Here is a 14,271-nt window from a genome sequence, read left to right as displayed (position 1 = left end):
CTAACCAAGTAAGTGAAAGATCTTATGACAAGAACTTCAAGTCCCTGAAGGAAGGTCTGCATGGTCTGCATGTAGAAGAATGCAAATTGATCCAGATTTATCACCCTTCACAAAGCTGGAGTCCAAGTGGATCAAGGACCTCAACATAAAACCAGATACACTGAATGTAATAGAAGAGACAGTGAGAAATAGCCTTGAGCATATTGGCATAGGAGAAAATTTCCTGAACAAAACACCAATGGCTCAGGCTCTAAGATCAATATTTGATAAGTGAGACCTCATGAAACTGCAAAGCCTCTGTAAGGCAAAGGACACTGTCAATAGGACAAAATGGCAGACTACAGATTGGGAAAAGATTTTCACTAACCCTACATCCAATAGAGGGCTAATATGCAAAATATATAAAGAACTCAAGAAGTTTGACCCAAAAATCCAAATAACTCAATTTAAAAATGGGGTACAGAGCTAAACAGAGAATTCTCAACAGAGGAATTTCAAATGGCCAAAAAGCACTTAAAGAAATGTTCAACATCCTTGATCATCAGGGAAATGCAAATTGAAACAACTCTGAAATTCTACCTTATACTTATTAGAATGGCTAAGATCAAAAAACTCAAGAGACAGCACATGCTGGCAAGGATGTGGAGAAAGAGGTACAGCCTCCATTGCTGATAGGATTGCAACCTTGTACAACCACTGTGGAAATCAATCTGGCAGTTCCTCAGAAAATTGGAAAGAGTTCTTCCTGACGACCCAGCTATACTGCTCCTGGGCATATACCCAAAAGATGTTCCACCATATCACAAGGACTCATGCTCTACTATGTTCATAGCAGCCTTACTCATAATAGCCAGAAACTAGAAGTAATCCAGATGTCCCTCAATTGAACAATGGATACAGAAAATGTGTTTCATTTACACAATGGAGTACTATTCAGCTATTAAAGACAAAGACATCAAGTATTGTGTAGGCAAATTGGTGGAACTAGAAAATACCATCCTGAGTGAGGTAACCCAGACCCAAAAGGACATGCATGGTATGTACTCACTAATAAGTGGATATTAGCCAACAAGTACAGAATACCCACGTTACACTCCACAGACCCTAGGAGGTCAAACCAAAAGGAAGGCCCAAGTGGGGACACCTAGAAGGGGAAACAAAATAATCATGGAAGGCAGAGGGATGGAGGGACCTGGGTGGGGAAGGGGACAGGATAAGGTATGAGGGAGACAGGAGAGAGGCCCAAAGATCCTGGAGAATGAATGGAAATATGCAGCTATATGGGGAGGGGGGAACTCTCTAGAAAGTCCCAGAGACCTGGGATATGAGAGGCTCTCAGGACTCAATATGGGTAACCTTAGCCAAAATGCCCAACAGTAATAGGGACATGGAACCCAAAGAGAGCACCTCCAGTAGTCGGACAGGACCCCCAGTGGAGAAATGTGGATAGCAACCCACCTACAAAACGTTCAACCCAAATTTGCTTCTGTCTAAAAGAAATACAGGAATAAAAATGGAGCAGACTCAAGGAATGGCCAACCAGTGACTGGCCCAACTTGGAATCCACCTCATGGGCAGGCACCAATCTCTGATACTATTACTGATGTTATATTGTGCTTGCAGACAGGAGCCTAGCCTGGCTGTTCTCTGAGAAGCTTTACCCAGCAAGTGACTGAGACAGATGCAGATACAGTCAAGCATTGGACAGAGGTCAGGGATGTCTAAGGAAGTTAGGGGAAAGATTGAAGGAGCTGAGGGGGATGGCAACCAATAGGAAGCCCAACAGTGTCAACTAACCTGGACCCCTGGGAGCTCCCAGAGACTGAACCACCAACCAAAGACCACACACAGGCTGGTCCCAGGCCCTTGGCACATATGTAGTAAAGGGCTGTCTTTTCTGTCCTCAGTTGGAGAGGGTGAGCCTCATCCTGCAGAGTCTTCATGTCCCAGGGTGGGGGGATACCAGGAGGAGGGGCGCCCTCTCAGAGGCAAAGGAAAGAGGGGATGGGGAAAAGAGCTCTTTGAGGGGAAGCTGGAGGGGGCAATATTTGGGATATAAATAAATAATTTATTTTTTTAAAAAGAAAGAAATAGGCTTGCTTTAAATTAAATTTTTCCACAAGCATAAATGAAGCCTCAAAGAATGTCACAGGTCCATAGATCCCACCACGTGTACTCTGGTTGGCAGTTTAACCAGACCCTGGGAGGTCTGGAGGGTCTGTTTAGTTGATATTGCTGTTCTTCCTGTGGGGTTACAAGCCTCTTCAGTTTTTCATTCCTTCCTATATATGTAGCAGAGGATTGCCTTATCTGGCATCAATAGGAGGGGAGGCCCTTGTTTCTGTGGAGGTTTGATGCCCCAGCATAAGGGAATACTAGGGCTGTGAGGTGGGGGTGGGTGGGGGAGTGGAAGGGCACCCTCATAGAGGTAAAGGGGAGAAGGGGTGGGATAGGAAAACAGGATGGGGGACATTTGAAATATAATAAATAAAATAACCAATTTTTAAAAAAAGAATGTCACAGGTCAGAGATATCTGTCCATCCCTTAAAGAGTATGTCAGAGTCAGAAGAGCAAAGATTTTGATCAAATCAAATAAATCTAGGGGCTGGCGAGATGACTCAGCAGTTAAGAGCACTGACTGCTCCTCAGAAGGTCCTGAGTTCAAATCCCAGCAACCACATGGTGGCTTACAACCACCCATAATGAAACCTGACACCCATTTCTGGTGTGTCTGAAGTCAACTACACTGTACTTATATAATAAATAAATCTGCAGGGATGACCGAAGCAAGCAGGGTTGACCAAAGTGAGCAGAGGTACTAAAATTCAATCCCAACAACCAAATGAAGACTCACAACCCTCTGTAAAGCTACAGTGTACTCACATACACAAAATAAATAAACAAACCTTTTTTAAAAATTAACCAAATGAATCTAGATTTAACCATAATTTTTTTTCATGTCTAACTTCCAACCCCACAGTATCCAAATGGGGTTCTTCCAAGATCTGAAGATAACCATAGCCCTTGTATTTTTATGTAACCTGCATATGTCCTCTCACTTACTGAAAACCATGCCAAGATTATTTGTGACTCCTAATATAAACTTATACTTACATGTAACTATGTAGCTAGCTGTTACGTTGTATGGTTTGGGAAATCTGTCAAGAACAAAGCTCAAATGTATTTGGTGCAGACACAACCTTTTCTGAATTATGTCCCATTTATAATTGGTTGAATCTATGGATGTGGAGCCTGTAGGTTTAGAGGTCTACACACATGCCTAGATGTAGGGAGCCGAGGAACTGTGGAGTGAATGTGCATTGTTTGACATGGGCACAGCCATGTTAGGTAACCTTGGTGTCTTAGACCCTTGGGAAATGGCAAGGCCTCTCTCTGGTCCATGTGCACATATTAATTATGTGTGCAAAAAAATGTCCACTGAGACTTTCTTCCCCTGGGTGTTTATGGCTTGAAGACCACACCCCTGCAGAGACTGTTCATACAGAAATTAGCCTCCTAGTTTATCTTTCTATGATAACGCTGCCTCCTTGTTTCTCTATGTGTATGTCAGAATCTCACCTCCTTGTTCAGCTATATGCAGTAATCCCATCTCCCTTTTCTTTTTTTTTTAAGATTTATTTATTTATTATATGCAAGTACACTGTAGCTGTCTTCAGACACTCCAGAAGAGGGCGCCAGATCTCGTTGCGGATGGTTGTGAGCCACCATGTGGTTGCTGGGATTTGAACTCGGGACCTTCAGAAGAGCAGTCGGGTGCTCTTACCCACTGAGCCATCTCACCAGCCCCCCCCCCCATCTCCCTTTTTAACTGTATATAATAAGCATGCTAAGCTTCCAGAGTGCTACGGCTTCTCCATCAGAGAGCCCAGACCACTCATCCCAGTTCTAAGGTGTGTGTCTATGGGGTGGGGGGGTGGGGGGGGGTCTGGTACTCAGACCCTGCAAAGATGCAGCACCTAGACACATGAACACATACACACAAGTAGATCTGTGTATTTTGGTGTCTGAGATCAAATCCAAAGACTTGTGTATGCTAGGCAAGTGTCCTGACACAAAGCTACACTCCCGAGCCTTTTTTTGGTATATTTTCTCAAAACTTTACAGAATTTCACATTTAGACATGTAGTACATTCAAAATTGACTTTTGCATATTGGGATTTTTTTTTCCATGTGAGTTGTCCAAGCAATGTGTATAACAAGGCATCTCCTCTCTGGTGGCCTGCAGTGTCACATTGCATATAAATATTAGTATTCTGTTTTGTACTCTGTTCTGTCCCACTGGGCTATTTGCATAGCCCTAAGGCAATCCCACACTGTCTTAGTAAGGCTCATAATTTTCTACACCATCTCACCGATTCTCTGCCCTTTGCACTTCTGTAAACATTTTACAATTACCTTGTCAGAATGCCCATCATCGGGATTTTTTTATTTTGTATAAATCTGTTTTCAGATAAACAGGAAATGTGTGTGCCTGTGTGTTCATATACAGTATGCTTCTATTTACATAAAGTAACAAAAACTAACCTATTCATATGTCGGGGTTCACTGCATCCAGCGCGACTTTAGCCTGGATACCTTTCTTGTATGGCAGAGGAATAAAGCCAGGACAGACACATGGACACAGGAAAGCTCACTCAGACGGAGGGGTGCCTACTGCACAAAAACCCAGAACATCCATCCATGTGTTTACTAAGTACAACGCAAGAAGGAGTAAGCTAGTGTTGGTAGGAGGTCTCCGTAGGGAACTGCATCCCTGCCTCTTGAGTTTTGGCAATACAGGTTGCCACCATACCTGCCAGGCTTTGATGTGGGTTTGGGCTGCAGTTATCTGTGAGGAGGAAGCTGCAGCTGCTTGCCTTTTGCATACACTGGGCAACCATTCTTCATAAACATTCATACTTGGACCAAAGAAAATGCTGTGCTATTGCCATGGGTCTGAGGCACCGGTCCTCAACTCGACCACATCAACAGCACACTTTCACCCAGGACTTCACTCCTTACACCTTCATGTACAGTATGAAGTTCTGGTATACCCCTACACCTTCCTTGGCTCCCCCATAGGGGTTGATAAATCTTAATGCTATAAGGAACTGGTTGCTACAAGACAGAAGAGGGGTCAGCCCTAAAGGGAGGTAAGAAATTCTGATTTTGGAGAACTACAAATGAGATAAAGAGCTTTGGCTTAATTTCTTTGGTTGTAGTTAGATGGCTGTCTGCTAGGAACTGCTTATGAAGAGGTATATTAATGTTTTCTATGAATTCAAGGATTATTTTCATGTGTATGTGTGCATGAGTGTTTACATGTGTGTGTGCACAGGCATGTGGTGGCCCCAAATGCACATTGGGTGTCTTCATCCATCACTCTCCACTTAAGTTATTGAGGCAAGTTCTCTCAGTTAAACCCAGAACTCAGCCAACAGCAAGTCTAGCTGGCTACCTTAGTCCAGGAACCTCACTTCTGTATTCCTAGTGCTGGGAGGACAGGCTGCCACCATGCCTACTTGGCTGCCACCATGCCTACCTGGCTCTTAAGTTGGTTCCGTAGATCTGAACTGTAGTCACTGGCTTTGCATGGTAAGCACTTTATCTGCTGAGTTATCTCCCTAGCCTCTTATCTAATGTTTGCAAGGACTTGTTGCGTTTGCCTGTCTCTCCCTGAGCCAAGCTTCAGCTTTCCCACGTGTAACTGGCGCTAATATCTACATTAAAGGCACAGAGCTGTCTCCCAGTCTCCCACACAACTTGGCAAACAACACAGAATTCAGAGTTTGCCTATGACAGACAATCAGGAAAGACTGATTTCCTTCCGGTTCTTCTATAGCCAGAGCCAGAGGAGGGAGGGGGATGTCTAGGATGGATGGTTGTGTGCTTATACTCTGTCCTGTGCAAAAGCAATATTGACCACCAGAGAGGTCATGTCCCACCATCTGTCAGTTTCATCACCTTAGGGGTAGGGCAGAGTGAAGGGGTTTTTTTTCCTATGTTTATCTCTTACCAGCCTGCTGCCACAGTTACACATTGGCAAATGACTTCCCTTCCCTGTTTGTGAGTCTAAAGAAAGGGAACCCCTAGGCTGTGGCTCTGGTATGCCCTACAGGATGGCAACAAATCAAGAAAGATTTTTTCGGAAAAAAAAAAAAAAAAAAAAAGAATTCACCCTCAGTTGAGAGCCATTTATAATATGGCCATTAAAAATAATAGCCTTTGTAGATGCTAACATTGGGGACCAAGTCAGGTCACTTAGTAACAAAACTGAAGCAGTAGAGTGAAGAGATCTTGAGTATTTACGAAATCTCCTGAGCATCTTTCTGAGCACGTCAGGTCTATTGCTCTGTTGTAGTCACCTGAAAAGAAGTATTATTTTAGAGCTGGGTGTGGGGGCGCACGCCTTTAATCCCAGCACTTGGAAGGCAGAGGCAGGAGGATTTCTGAATTCGAGGTCAGCCTGGTCTGCAAAGTGAGTTCCAGGACAGCCAGGGCTATATAGAGAAACCCTGTCTCGAAAAACCAAAAAATAAATAAATAAATAAATAAATAAATAAATAAATAAAAAAGAAGTAGTATTATTTTAGCCCCATTTATGTTTGGAACATTCCTTACTATGATTAGTAAACCACAAAAACATTTACTAAGTGTCTAATCTTGTATTGGGCCACGGTATGGATTTAAAAAGTGAATAAACAAAGTGGCAGTGCAAACCTTTAATCCCAGTACTCTCGAAGCAGAGGCAGGAGGATCTCCTGAGTTCAGTGCCAGCCTGGCTTACAGACTATGTTCCAGGACAGCCAGGGCTATACAACAAAACCCTGTCTTGAAAAACAAAACAAGCAAGCAAAAGCTGTGAATAAGCATGGTTCATGCATACACAGGCTCATATGTTGTATGCCATGCCTTGTAGCTATGTCATGAACAGTGGCCATCCAGTCTGTGTGATTTATCTATGACTGGAGGACACCCATCATAATAAATAAGAATTCTCCCAAGTGATGAGCACCAATTTATCACCACGGAAGTGAGATGTTAGAGTTGGAGAAATGGCTCAGCAATTAAGAGCACTTGTTCTTTCAAAGGACTCAGATTTGATTCCCAAGACACTTGACAGCTCACATTTGCTATAACTCAATTCCCAGGGGTTCTGACACATTCCTCTGGCATCAGTGGGTACCAGGCATAAACCAAGTCCACAGACATACATACAGGCAAAACACCCATGCACATAAAATAAAAAAAAATAATAATAAAATTAATAATAAAAAAAGATGGTTGGATGAAGGAAAGCACATAACATACAACACAGGCTACCACATGAACATCTTATAACCCAACTGTCTTACCATCTGAAAGAAATCTAACAACACATTTAAAATGCATCATGAGGAGCTGGTTAGACCTCAGAGGGAGCTACTGCATGACTTCAAGAGATGCCTGACCAGAGCCCATTAAGGCCCCAGTTGAGATGCAGAGACCCACAGCCAATCATCAGGTGGAGCTTAAGGAATCTTGTTCGAGAGTCAGGGATAGAACTGAAGGAGCCAGGGCTATCAAGCACACCACAAGAAGATCTACAGAGTCAACTCGCTTGGGCCCATGGAGGCTCACAAAGACTGAATTCGCAACCAAAGAGCATGCCCAGGCTAGACCTAGGCCCCCTACACAGTTGTAGCAGCTGGGTCTTTGTATGGGTCCCCTAACAATTGGAGTGGGGTTGGTCTCAGATTCTTTGGCCTGCCATTGGATTCCCTTCCCCTACCTGGATAGCCTGGTTGGGCCTCAGCACAAGAGGATGTGCCTGGTCCTGCTGGGACTAGATATAGGTGGGGGGTAAGGGGTAGGGGGTGGTATCCAAGCTGAGTTTCTCCTTCTCTGAGGAGAAGAGAAGGGAGTAATGGGGGGGAGGGATTTGTAAAGGCAGGTCTCAGAGGAAAGGAGGGAGGGGCCTGTGATTGGGATATAAAGTGAATGAAAAAAATATATTATTGGGGGAAAAATATATGTTGAAAAATTTGGCATGGAACATAGAGAAGTTTGAATAGTTTGAATCTTTTCATATAATGGGAAATTTAGTGCTTAGGAGCTATGAAGAAGCAGCAACTTGTGCTGTGCCCAAGGATCCTGGTTAGCAAGGAAAGGCAAAGGAATGTAGCAGGAAGCCCAGGGTAGGAGAAGAGCTCTGTACCTCCTGGGGGAATCACTACACAAGCCTTGGAATCTCTGTCCTGCTTTATACTACAGCATAAATGGGGGAATAAAAAGCAAACCTCCTCCTTTCCCAGTAAAAGCTCAGCACTTGGTTGCCAGTCCTCCAGCGATGGTGCATTTTCCCTGCCCTGTGTAGGCCTCCCCTGCCCCACCATCTTTACCAAATACTGCTCAATCTTAGATCTCACCAGGCCCCTCAGACGCCCCATGCATAGGTGCACTAGTGTCTGCTTTCCAGTCAACAGGGTGGACAACTAAGTGTGGTCCTATAATTTTGGCACTCAGGAGACTGAGGCAGGAGGATTGTTATGAGTTAAACAGCAGCCTGGGGTGCACATGGAGTAGCAGGACAGCCAAAGGTACATTGGAAGACCCTGTCTTAACAACAACAAAATAAAAATAAAAAACAAGAGCAAAGACAACATTTGGGATGGCTAGAGGACCTACACGCTCTCTTCTCCTGAGAGGGAAAAAACGTTGGTGTTTAACAATGCTATTAGATATACACAGAGAAAGACAGAAAATGAGTGTTCAGGGTAGGACTTCCCTCCTTACCTAATCCTCCTTTGGAAACTAGAGGATGTGTCTCCTGATACATTCATGATAAAGATTAACTGTCACCCACACAGAAGCACAGACGGTCAAGCCTACATTAGCCAGCATTTCAACTGAGGCTAATAAGGCTACAATCCAACAAGAAGAGTTCCCAGGCCATGGCAGGGCAAGGCAGAGTGGAAAAAGCAAATGAGCTCTGAAGATGTGGTGAGTCTCCACACAAGCAGGCAAGCACCGGAAATCAGACATATTCCTTATGGTGCATGCCTTCCAGTCACTGCGACAACAGCAGAGAGATCAGATGAAAAAGAGTAGCCCTGTTTGGGGGGGGGGGGGGATTCCATCTGTTCCTTGGCCCAGTTACCTAGTGGCTGGGAAGCAAAAGGAGAGAGTGATGAAGGGACCTTGTTCCCAAAACAACCTTCAAAGGCATGCCTTGTTGACAATGATGGCCCCACTTCAAGTTCCTACCACTTTGCAGCAGTGCAAGCACTGGTGAGATACACCTTTGTTGTGTGATCACTGGGGAGACACAAACTGTAACACTCTATCATGGCCTCTCCCCACCACCCACCAAAAGAAAGAGAGAGAGAGAGAGAGAGAGAGAAGAAGAAGAAGAAGAAGAAGAAGAAGAAGAAGAAGAAGAAGAAGAAGAAGAAGAAGAAGAAGAAGAAGAAGAAGAAGAAGAAGAAGAAGAAGAAGAAGAAGAAAAGAGAGAGAGAGAAAGAGAGAGAGAGAGAAAGAAAGAAAGAAAGAAAAGAAAGAAAGAAAGAAAGAAAGAAAGGCATGTATGAGACAGATGTAAGTTCTAAGTCCCAGTATAGGACGCCATACTTTATCCGGCTGCATTTATGGGCAGTCACGAATCTGGACAGTCCCTCAGTCCCTCAGAGTCTGTTCATTGCCAAGAGCAGAGTGGTATCTTAATACTGACTCGGGGCCAAGACTCACCTCTTCCTGCTTCTCCTCCCTCCCTAGTTCTCCACCATCAGCATAAATCGCTTGTCATGCTGAGTGAAAACAGCTGACCCCCAGCCCAGAGCTATAATTGCAGGGAAAGTTCCCTCAGGCAGCCAAAACCCTACCTAGAACAACTGACCCATCACAAATGTTTCATAGGTGTTTGTTGTCTGGGTGAGCAAACAAATAAATTCATAAATGAAAGGCGCATTAACCTAAAGATAGCCTGGAAACAATATAAGCAATCTTATACACAGGGCTGCAGAACGGATAATTGCTTGGCATCAACTCGGAAATACTTCAGTAGTTGCTCAATAAAAGACGGTCGACCGGCAGGAGGAGGTACTGAAGCGGATTCATTCCAACCCCCAGGGCCTCGTTTCCAAGATCTCCCTCCTCCTAGAAACGTCTGGAGTTCTTTTGGCCCTGAAACAGAGCCCTCGCGCTGCGATTGACAGCTGAGGCATTGGCACCACCGCACAGTCCCCTCCCCACCCCCTGGCTGAACGAATACCTCTCAGCTAAGTCCCCAAGAGTACACTTCCCAGGTTGATACTGAATTTTCATTGATTGTAATAGAGCTACAGAGAAAAAATGGAAGTCTTTCTCTCCCCAGTTTTGGTGAGAACTTGAAAGTAAAGCCCTTTCTCTTTACCAGCTCCTGCCTTCTGGTTTTCCTTTGGCAAGGCACTGAGCTACAGAATGTGGGTCCTTCAAGTCCCATCGAAATTAACAATCAATCCTCCTCCCCTTGGTAGGAATCCCTATGGCTGTGATGAACGACTGTGACCAAGAGCAAGCTGGAGAGAAAAGGGTTTATTTGACTTATGTTTTCATCGCTCTTTATCACTGAAGAAAGTCAGGACAGGAACTCAAACAGGACAGGAACCTTAGTAGTGATGCAGAGACCATGGAGGGGTGCTGCTAGTTTGCTCCCCATGGCTTTCTCAGCCCGCTTTCTCATAGAACCCAGGACCACCAGCCCAGACAATGGCACCACCCACAACAGGCAGGGCCTCTCTCCATGGATCATGTAGAAATATCCTACATGCTAGCCTACAGCCCTGCCTTATGGAAGCACCTTCTCAATCAATCTCTCAATTGATTCTAGCTTGTGTCAGGTTAAAAACTAGCCAGTACGACTTCTCCCTTGTCAACTTTACACCACAAACACGTTACTGTTAGGCCACGGCCTTTCCTTTCTTGTTCATCCCAAGGTCACACATTAATATCAATACTACATTATAAACATTCTAAGTTTGAAAAGACCCACAGTCTTTAAAAATTCAGTATCTTTAAAATACCCATTCTTTTAAAATCCAAAGCCTTTGAGCTAGAGAGATGGCTCAGTGGTTAAGAGCACTGGCTGCTCTTCCAGAGGTCCTGAGTTCAATTCTCAGCAACCACATGGTGGCTCACAACCATCTGTAACTGTAGTCCCATGAGATCCAATGCTCTCTTTTAATGCACAGATTTACATGCAGATAAAACACCCATAATACATTAAAACACTAATTTTTTAAAACAAATTTTAAATAATTAAGTAATAAAAATTAAAAGTCTTGGGCTGGAGAGATGGCTCAGTGGTTAGGAACACCGTCTGTTTTTCCAGAGGTCCTGAGTTTAATTCCCTGCAACCACATGTTGGCTCACAACCATCTGTAATGAGATCTGATGCCCTCTTCTGGTGTGTCTGAAGACAGCTACAGTGTACTCACATATATAAAATAAATAAATCTTTTTTAAAAAATTAAAAGTCTTTTAAAACACAGTGTCTCTCAACTATGGGTTCCTATCAAAAATAAGCTAAATAGTTTCTAACTTCAAGAGTGAAGACCAGGGGCACAATCACAAATCAAATCAAAACCAAATCCCAAACTGTCAGTAATTCAGAATCCGATGTCTGGGGTCCACTCACCATGATCTCCTGGGCTCCTCCAAAGGGCTTGGGTTGCTTCTCTGGCTCCTCCCTCTGCTGCACACAGAAACTGTCTCCTAAGCTCAGGCCATCTCCACACCACATCTGCTGCCGTCCTTTGTGGTCATCCCATAGTACCGTCATTTAAAAAATGCTGGGATCCCCTGCAGCAACTTAGCTGTACTTTCACCTGTCCTGGGCTTTATTCAGGGACTCCAGCCTTGCCGCACAGGGCCAGCCCTCCACTGCTGTTCATGACGCCTTCGTGCCTTCAAAACCAGAACCACCTGGGTGATTCACTACCCGGTTCAGCTGCCAACAAATGGTACAACCTTGGTCACCTCTGGACCAGAGCTTCTGTTTGCTGACCCCGCTGACTTTTCCAGAAGACCTCACCTTAAGGATTCTGATCTCTTCTTAATCACAGCTGATTCTTCAGTCCCAGCTGACCAGCACCCATTGTCCCAGCAAAGCAAAGGATTTACTTGAGTAATTCTGGTCTCTTGTTAATCACAGCTGATTCTTCAGCCCCAGCTGACCAGACTCCACAGATTGTGAAAAACACAAAAGGCCCAGTAGAGAGTCTTTGCTTCCCCCTGAAACTTACAAGCCAGACTTCCGTCGCCTACACTGCTCTCACGTCCTACAGATCAGCCCAACAATCTCATAACCCTCAATGACTTTTCTAACATTCCAAAGCCTTCCACCGTCCTCCAAAAACCAGCATGCTCAGGTCTGTCACAGTAAGAACCCTCTATCCTGGTACAGATTTCCGTTCTAGTTGGGGTTATCATTGCTGTGCTGAAACATTGTGACCAAAACCCTGGGAAAGAAAGGGTTTATTACACTTCCACTTTGTCATCCATCACTGAAGGAAGTCAGGACAGGAACTCAAACAAGACCAGGAACCTGGAGACAGGCACCGATGCAGAGGCCGTGGAGGAGCGCTGTTTACTGGCTTGCTCCTCATGGTTTGCTCAGCCTGCTTTCTTATAGAACCCAGGACCACCTGCCCAGGGGTGGGCCCTCCTCCATGGATCACTAATTAAGAAAATGCCCTACATGCTTGCCTACATCCAATCTTAAGACATTTTCTCAACCGAGGACCCCTTTTCTCCGATGAGTCTAGCTTGTATCAAGTCGACATAAAACTAGCCAACACATCCCCTGAATCCCTGATGTGAACAGTCTATTTTCTAGATCTTCGACAAAGCCTAAATTTAAAAATCTATATTTGTAAATGTGTGTGTGTGTGTGTTCCCAAATACAACAGAGCCAAGGGCCAAGGTTATGGTAAGGTCCTTTTCTAGTCTTCCTGTTTGATGACCTCTGACCTATTCTTTCTTTCAACAGATACCGGGCTTCTTTCTACTAACTCTGTATCAGTTACATAGTTAGGTGCTAGACATCCAATATAACCAGGGAAGTCAGGGTCTCTGTCCCTTGGGGCCTAACCTGGGGAAATTTGAAAGGTTCATTGCTGGGACAAAATAACTCAGGAAAGAAACCTACCTTCATGAGGGAGGAGACGACTGTTGTGATGATGAGGGGGCAGAGTTGACTTACAGACAGAGCCCTCTCTGACTAGAATTCAGAGAGGTGCTGGGATGTGGGCTAAGGCCTATTTTCATCCCAGCACTGGGTGTGGGGTGGAGGAGTGGACTGAAGGGAAGAGCCCCAGGTTTGCTTGAAGGTCAGCACATGGAAGTTCTGAGGGGGGCAGAGAGCTTCTCCCTCCTGACCTCCAGAATTGAACTGTGCCTTGCCCCAGGGCCTATGGGATGCAATTTGCTGAAGAATTTCCAGGAAATAAATGTAATTACTGCAGTGGGTGAGTGAGGCTCACATTGCTGTCAGAACAGCATTTGCTGTGAAAGTCTCCCGGTGGGGGGGGGGGGGGGGGGGGAGGAAGCCAGGCGTGAGTGACTCCATCTTTCTCACCAGAAGAAAGTGAACGGTTACTGGCTGGAATGCAAGAAGCACGGGTTTGGATTTATTGGAGAATCATCGGAATCTCCCCTTCTCCACTTGTTTTTTGTACTAGGCAAAGGAACTCCTTGGCCTCGGATTTCCTATCAGGGTCATTGGGGACATTAAATGCAAAAAAAAACAAAACAAAACAAAACAAAAACCCACAAGTTTTTAGCAGAATCATACTAGAGCATAGGAGGTCAGTAAGTCCTTGCTACTAGTCTCAGATATGCAAAAAAAGGAGCAAAGATCTGTCTCCACCTAAATCGATGAATAGTCATTTGTATGGCTGACACCTTGACAAGATTTCTACTACAGAATTTTAGGATTTCCACTCCGTCATTATTTTCTTTTTTAAGATTGTTTTTATTAAGTGTGTGTGAGTGTGTATGTGTGTGTGTGTGCGCGTGTATACACATATGTGTGCAAGTGCAAGAGGCCAGACGAGAGTGTTGGATCCTTTGGAGCTGCAATTATAAACATTTGTGGACCAGTGAATATGGAGGCCACGCTTCAAACTCCAGTCCTCAGAATAAAGCCATCAATTACTCTGAACTTCTGGGCTGTCTCTCCAGCCCCTTCCAGATTTGTCAACTACAAAGTACTCATTAAAGCTTTCTTCATGGGCTAAGGATGTGGCTCAGAT

General features: G+C 44.6%; 1 long non-coding RNA gene across 1 annotated transcript in view; it reads right to left on the bottom strand.

Annotated features, from left to right (window-relative positions):
- LOC115030590 (uncharacterized) overlaps positions 1-11,963 on the bottom strand; it is a 129,525-nt gene extending 117,562 nt beyond the window's left edge. The window contains exon 1 of the long non-coding RNA XR_003836171.2: positions 11,655-11,963. This is a non-coding gene — a long non-coding RNA (uncharacterized LOC115030590). The remainder of the gene's footprint in view (positions 1-11,654) is intronic.
- Positions 11,964-14,271: the final 2,308 nt, after the last annotated feature.

This window comes from Mus caroli, unplaced genomic scaffold (genome assembly GCF_978045245.1).
Source record: "Mus caroli unplaced genomic scaffold, Mus_caroli_1 scaffold_3, whole genome shotgun sequence".
NCBI classification, from domain to species: Eukaryota; Metazoa; Chordata; class Mammalia; order Rodentia; family Muridae; genus Mus; species Mus caroli.
This window is presented reverse-complemented; position numbering and strand designations above follow the sequence as displayed.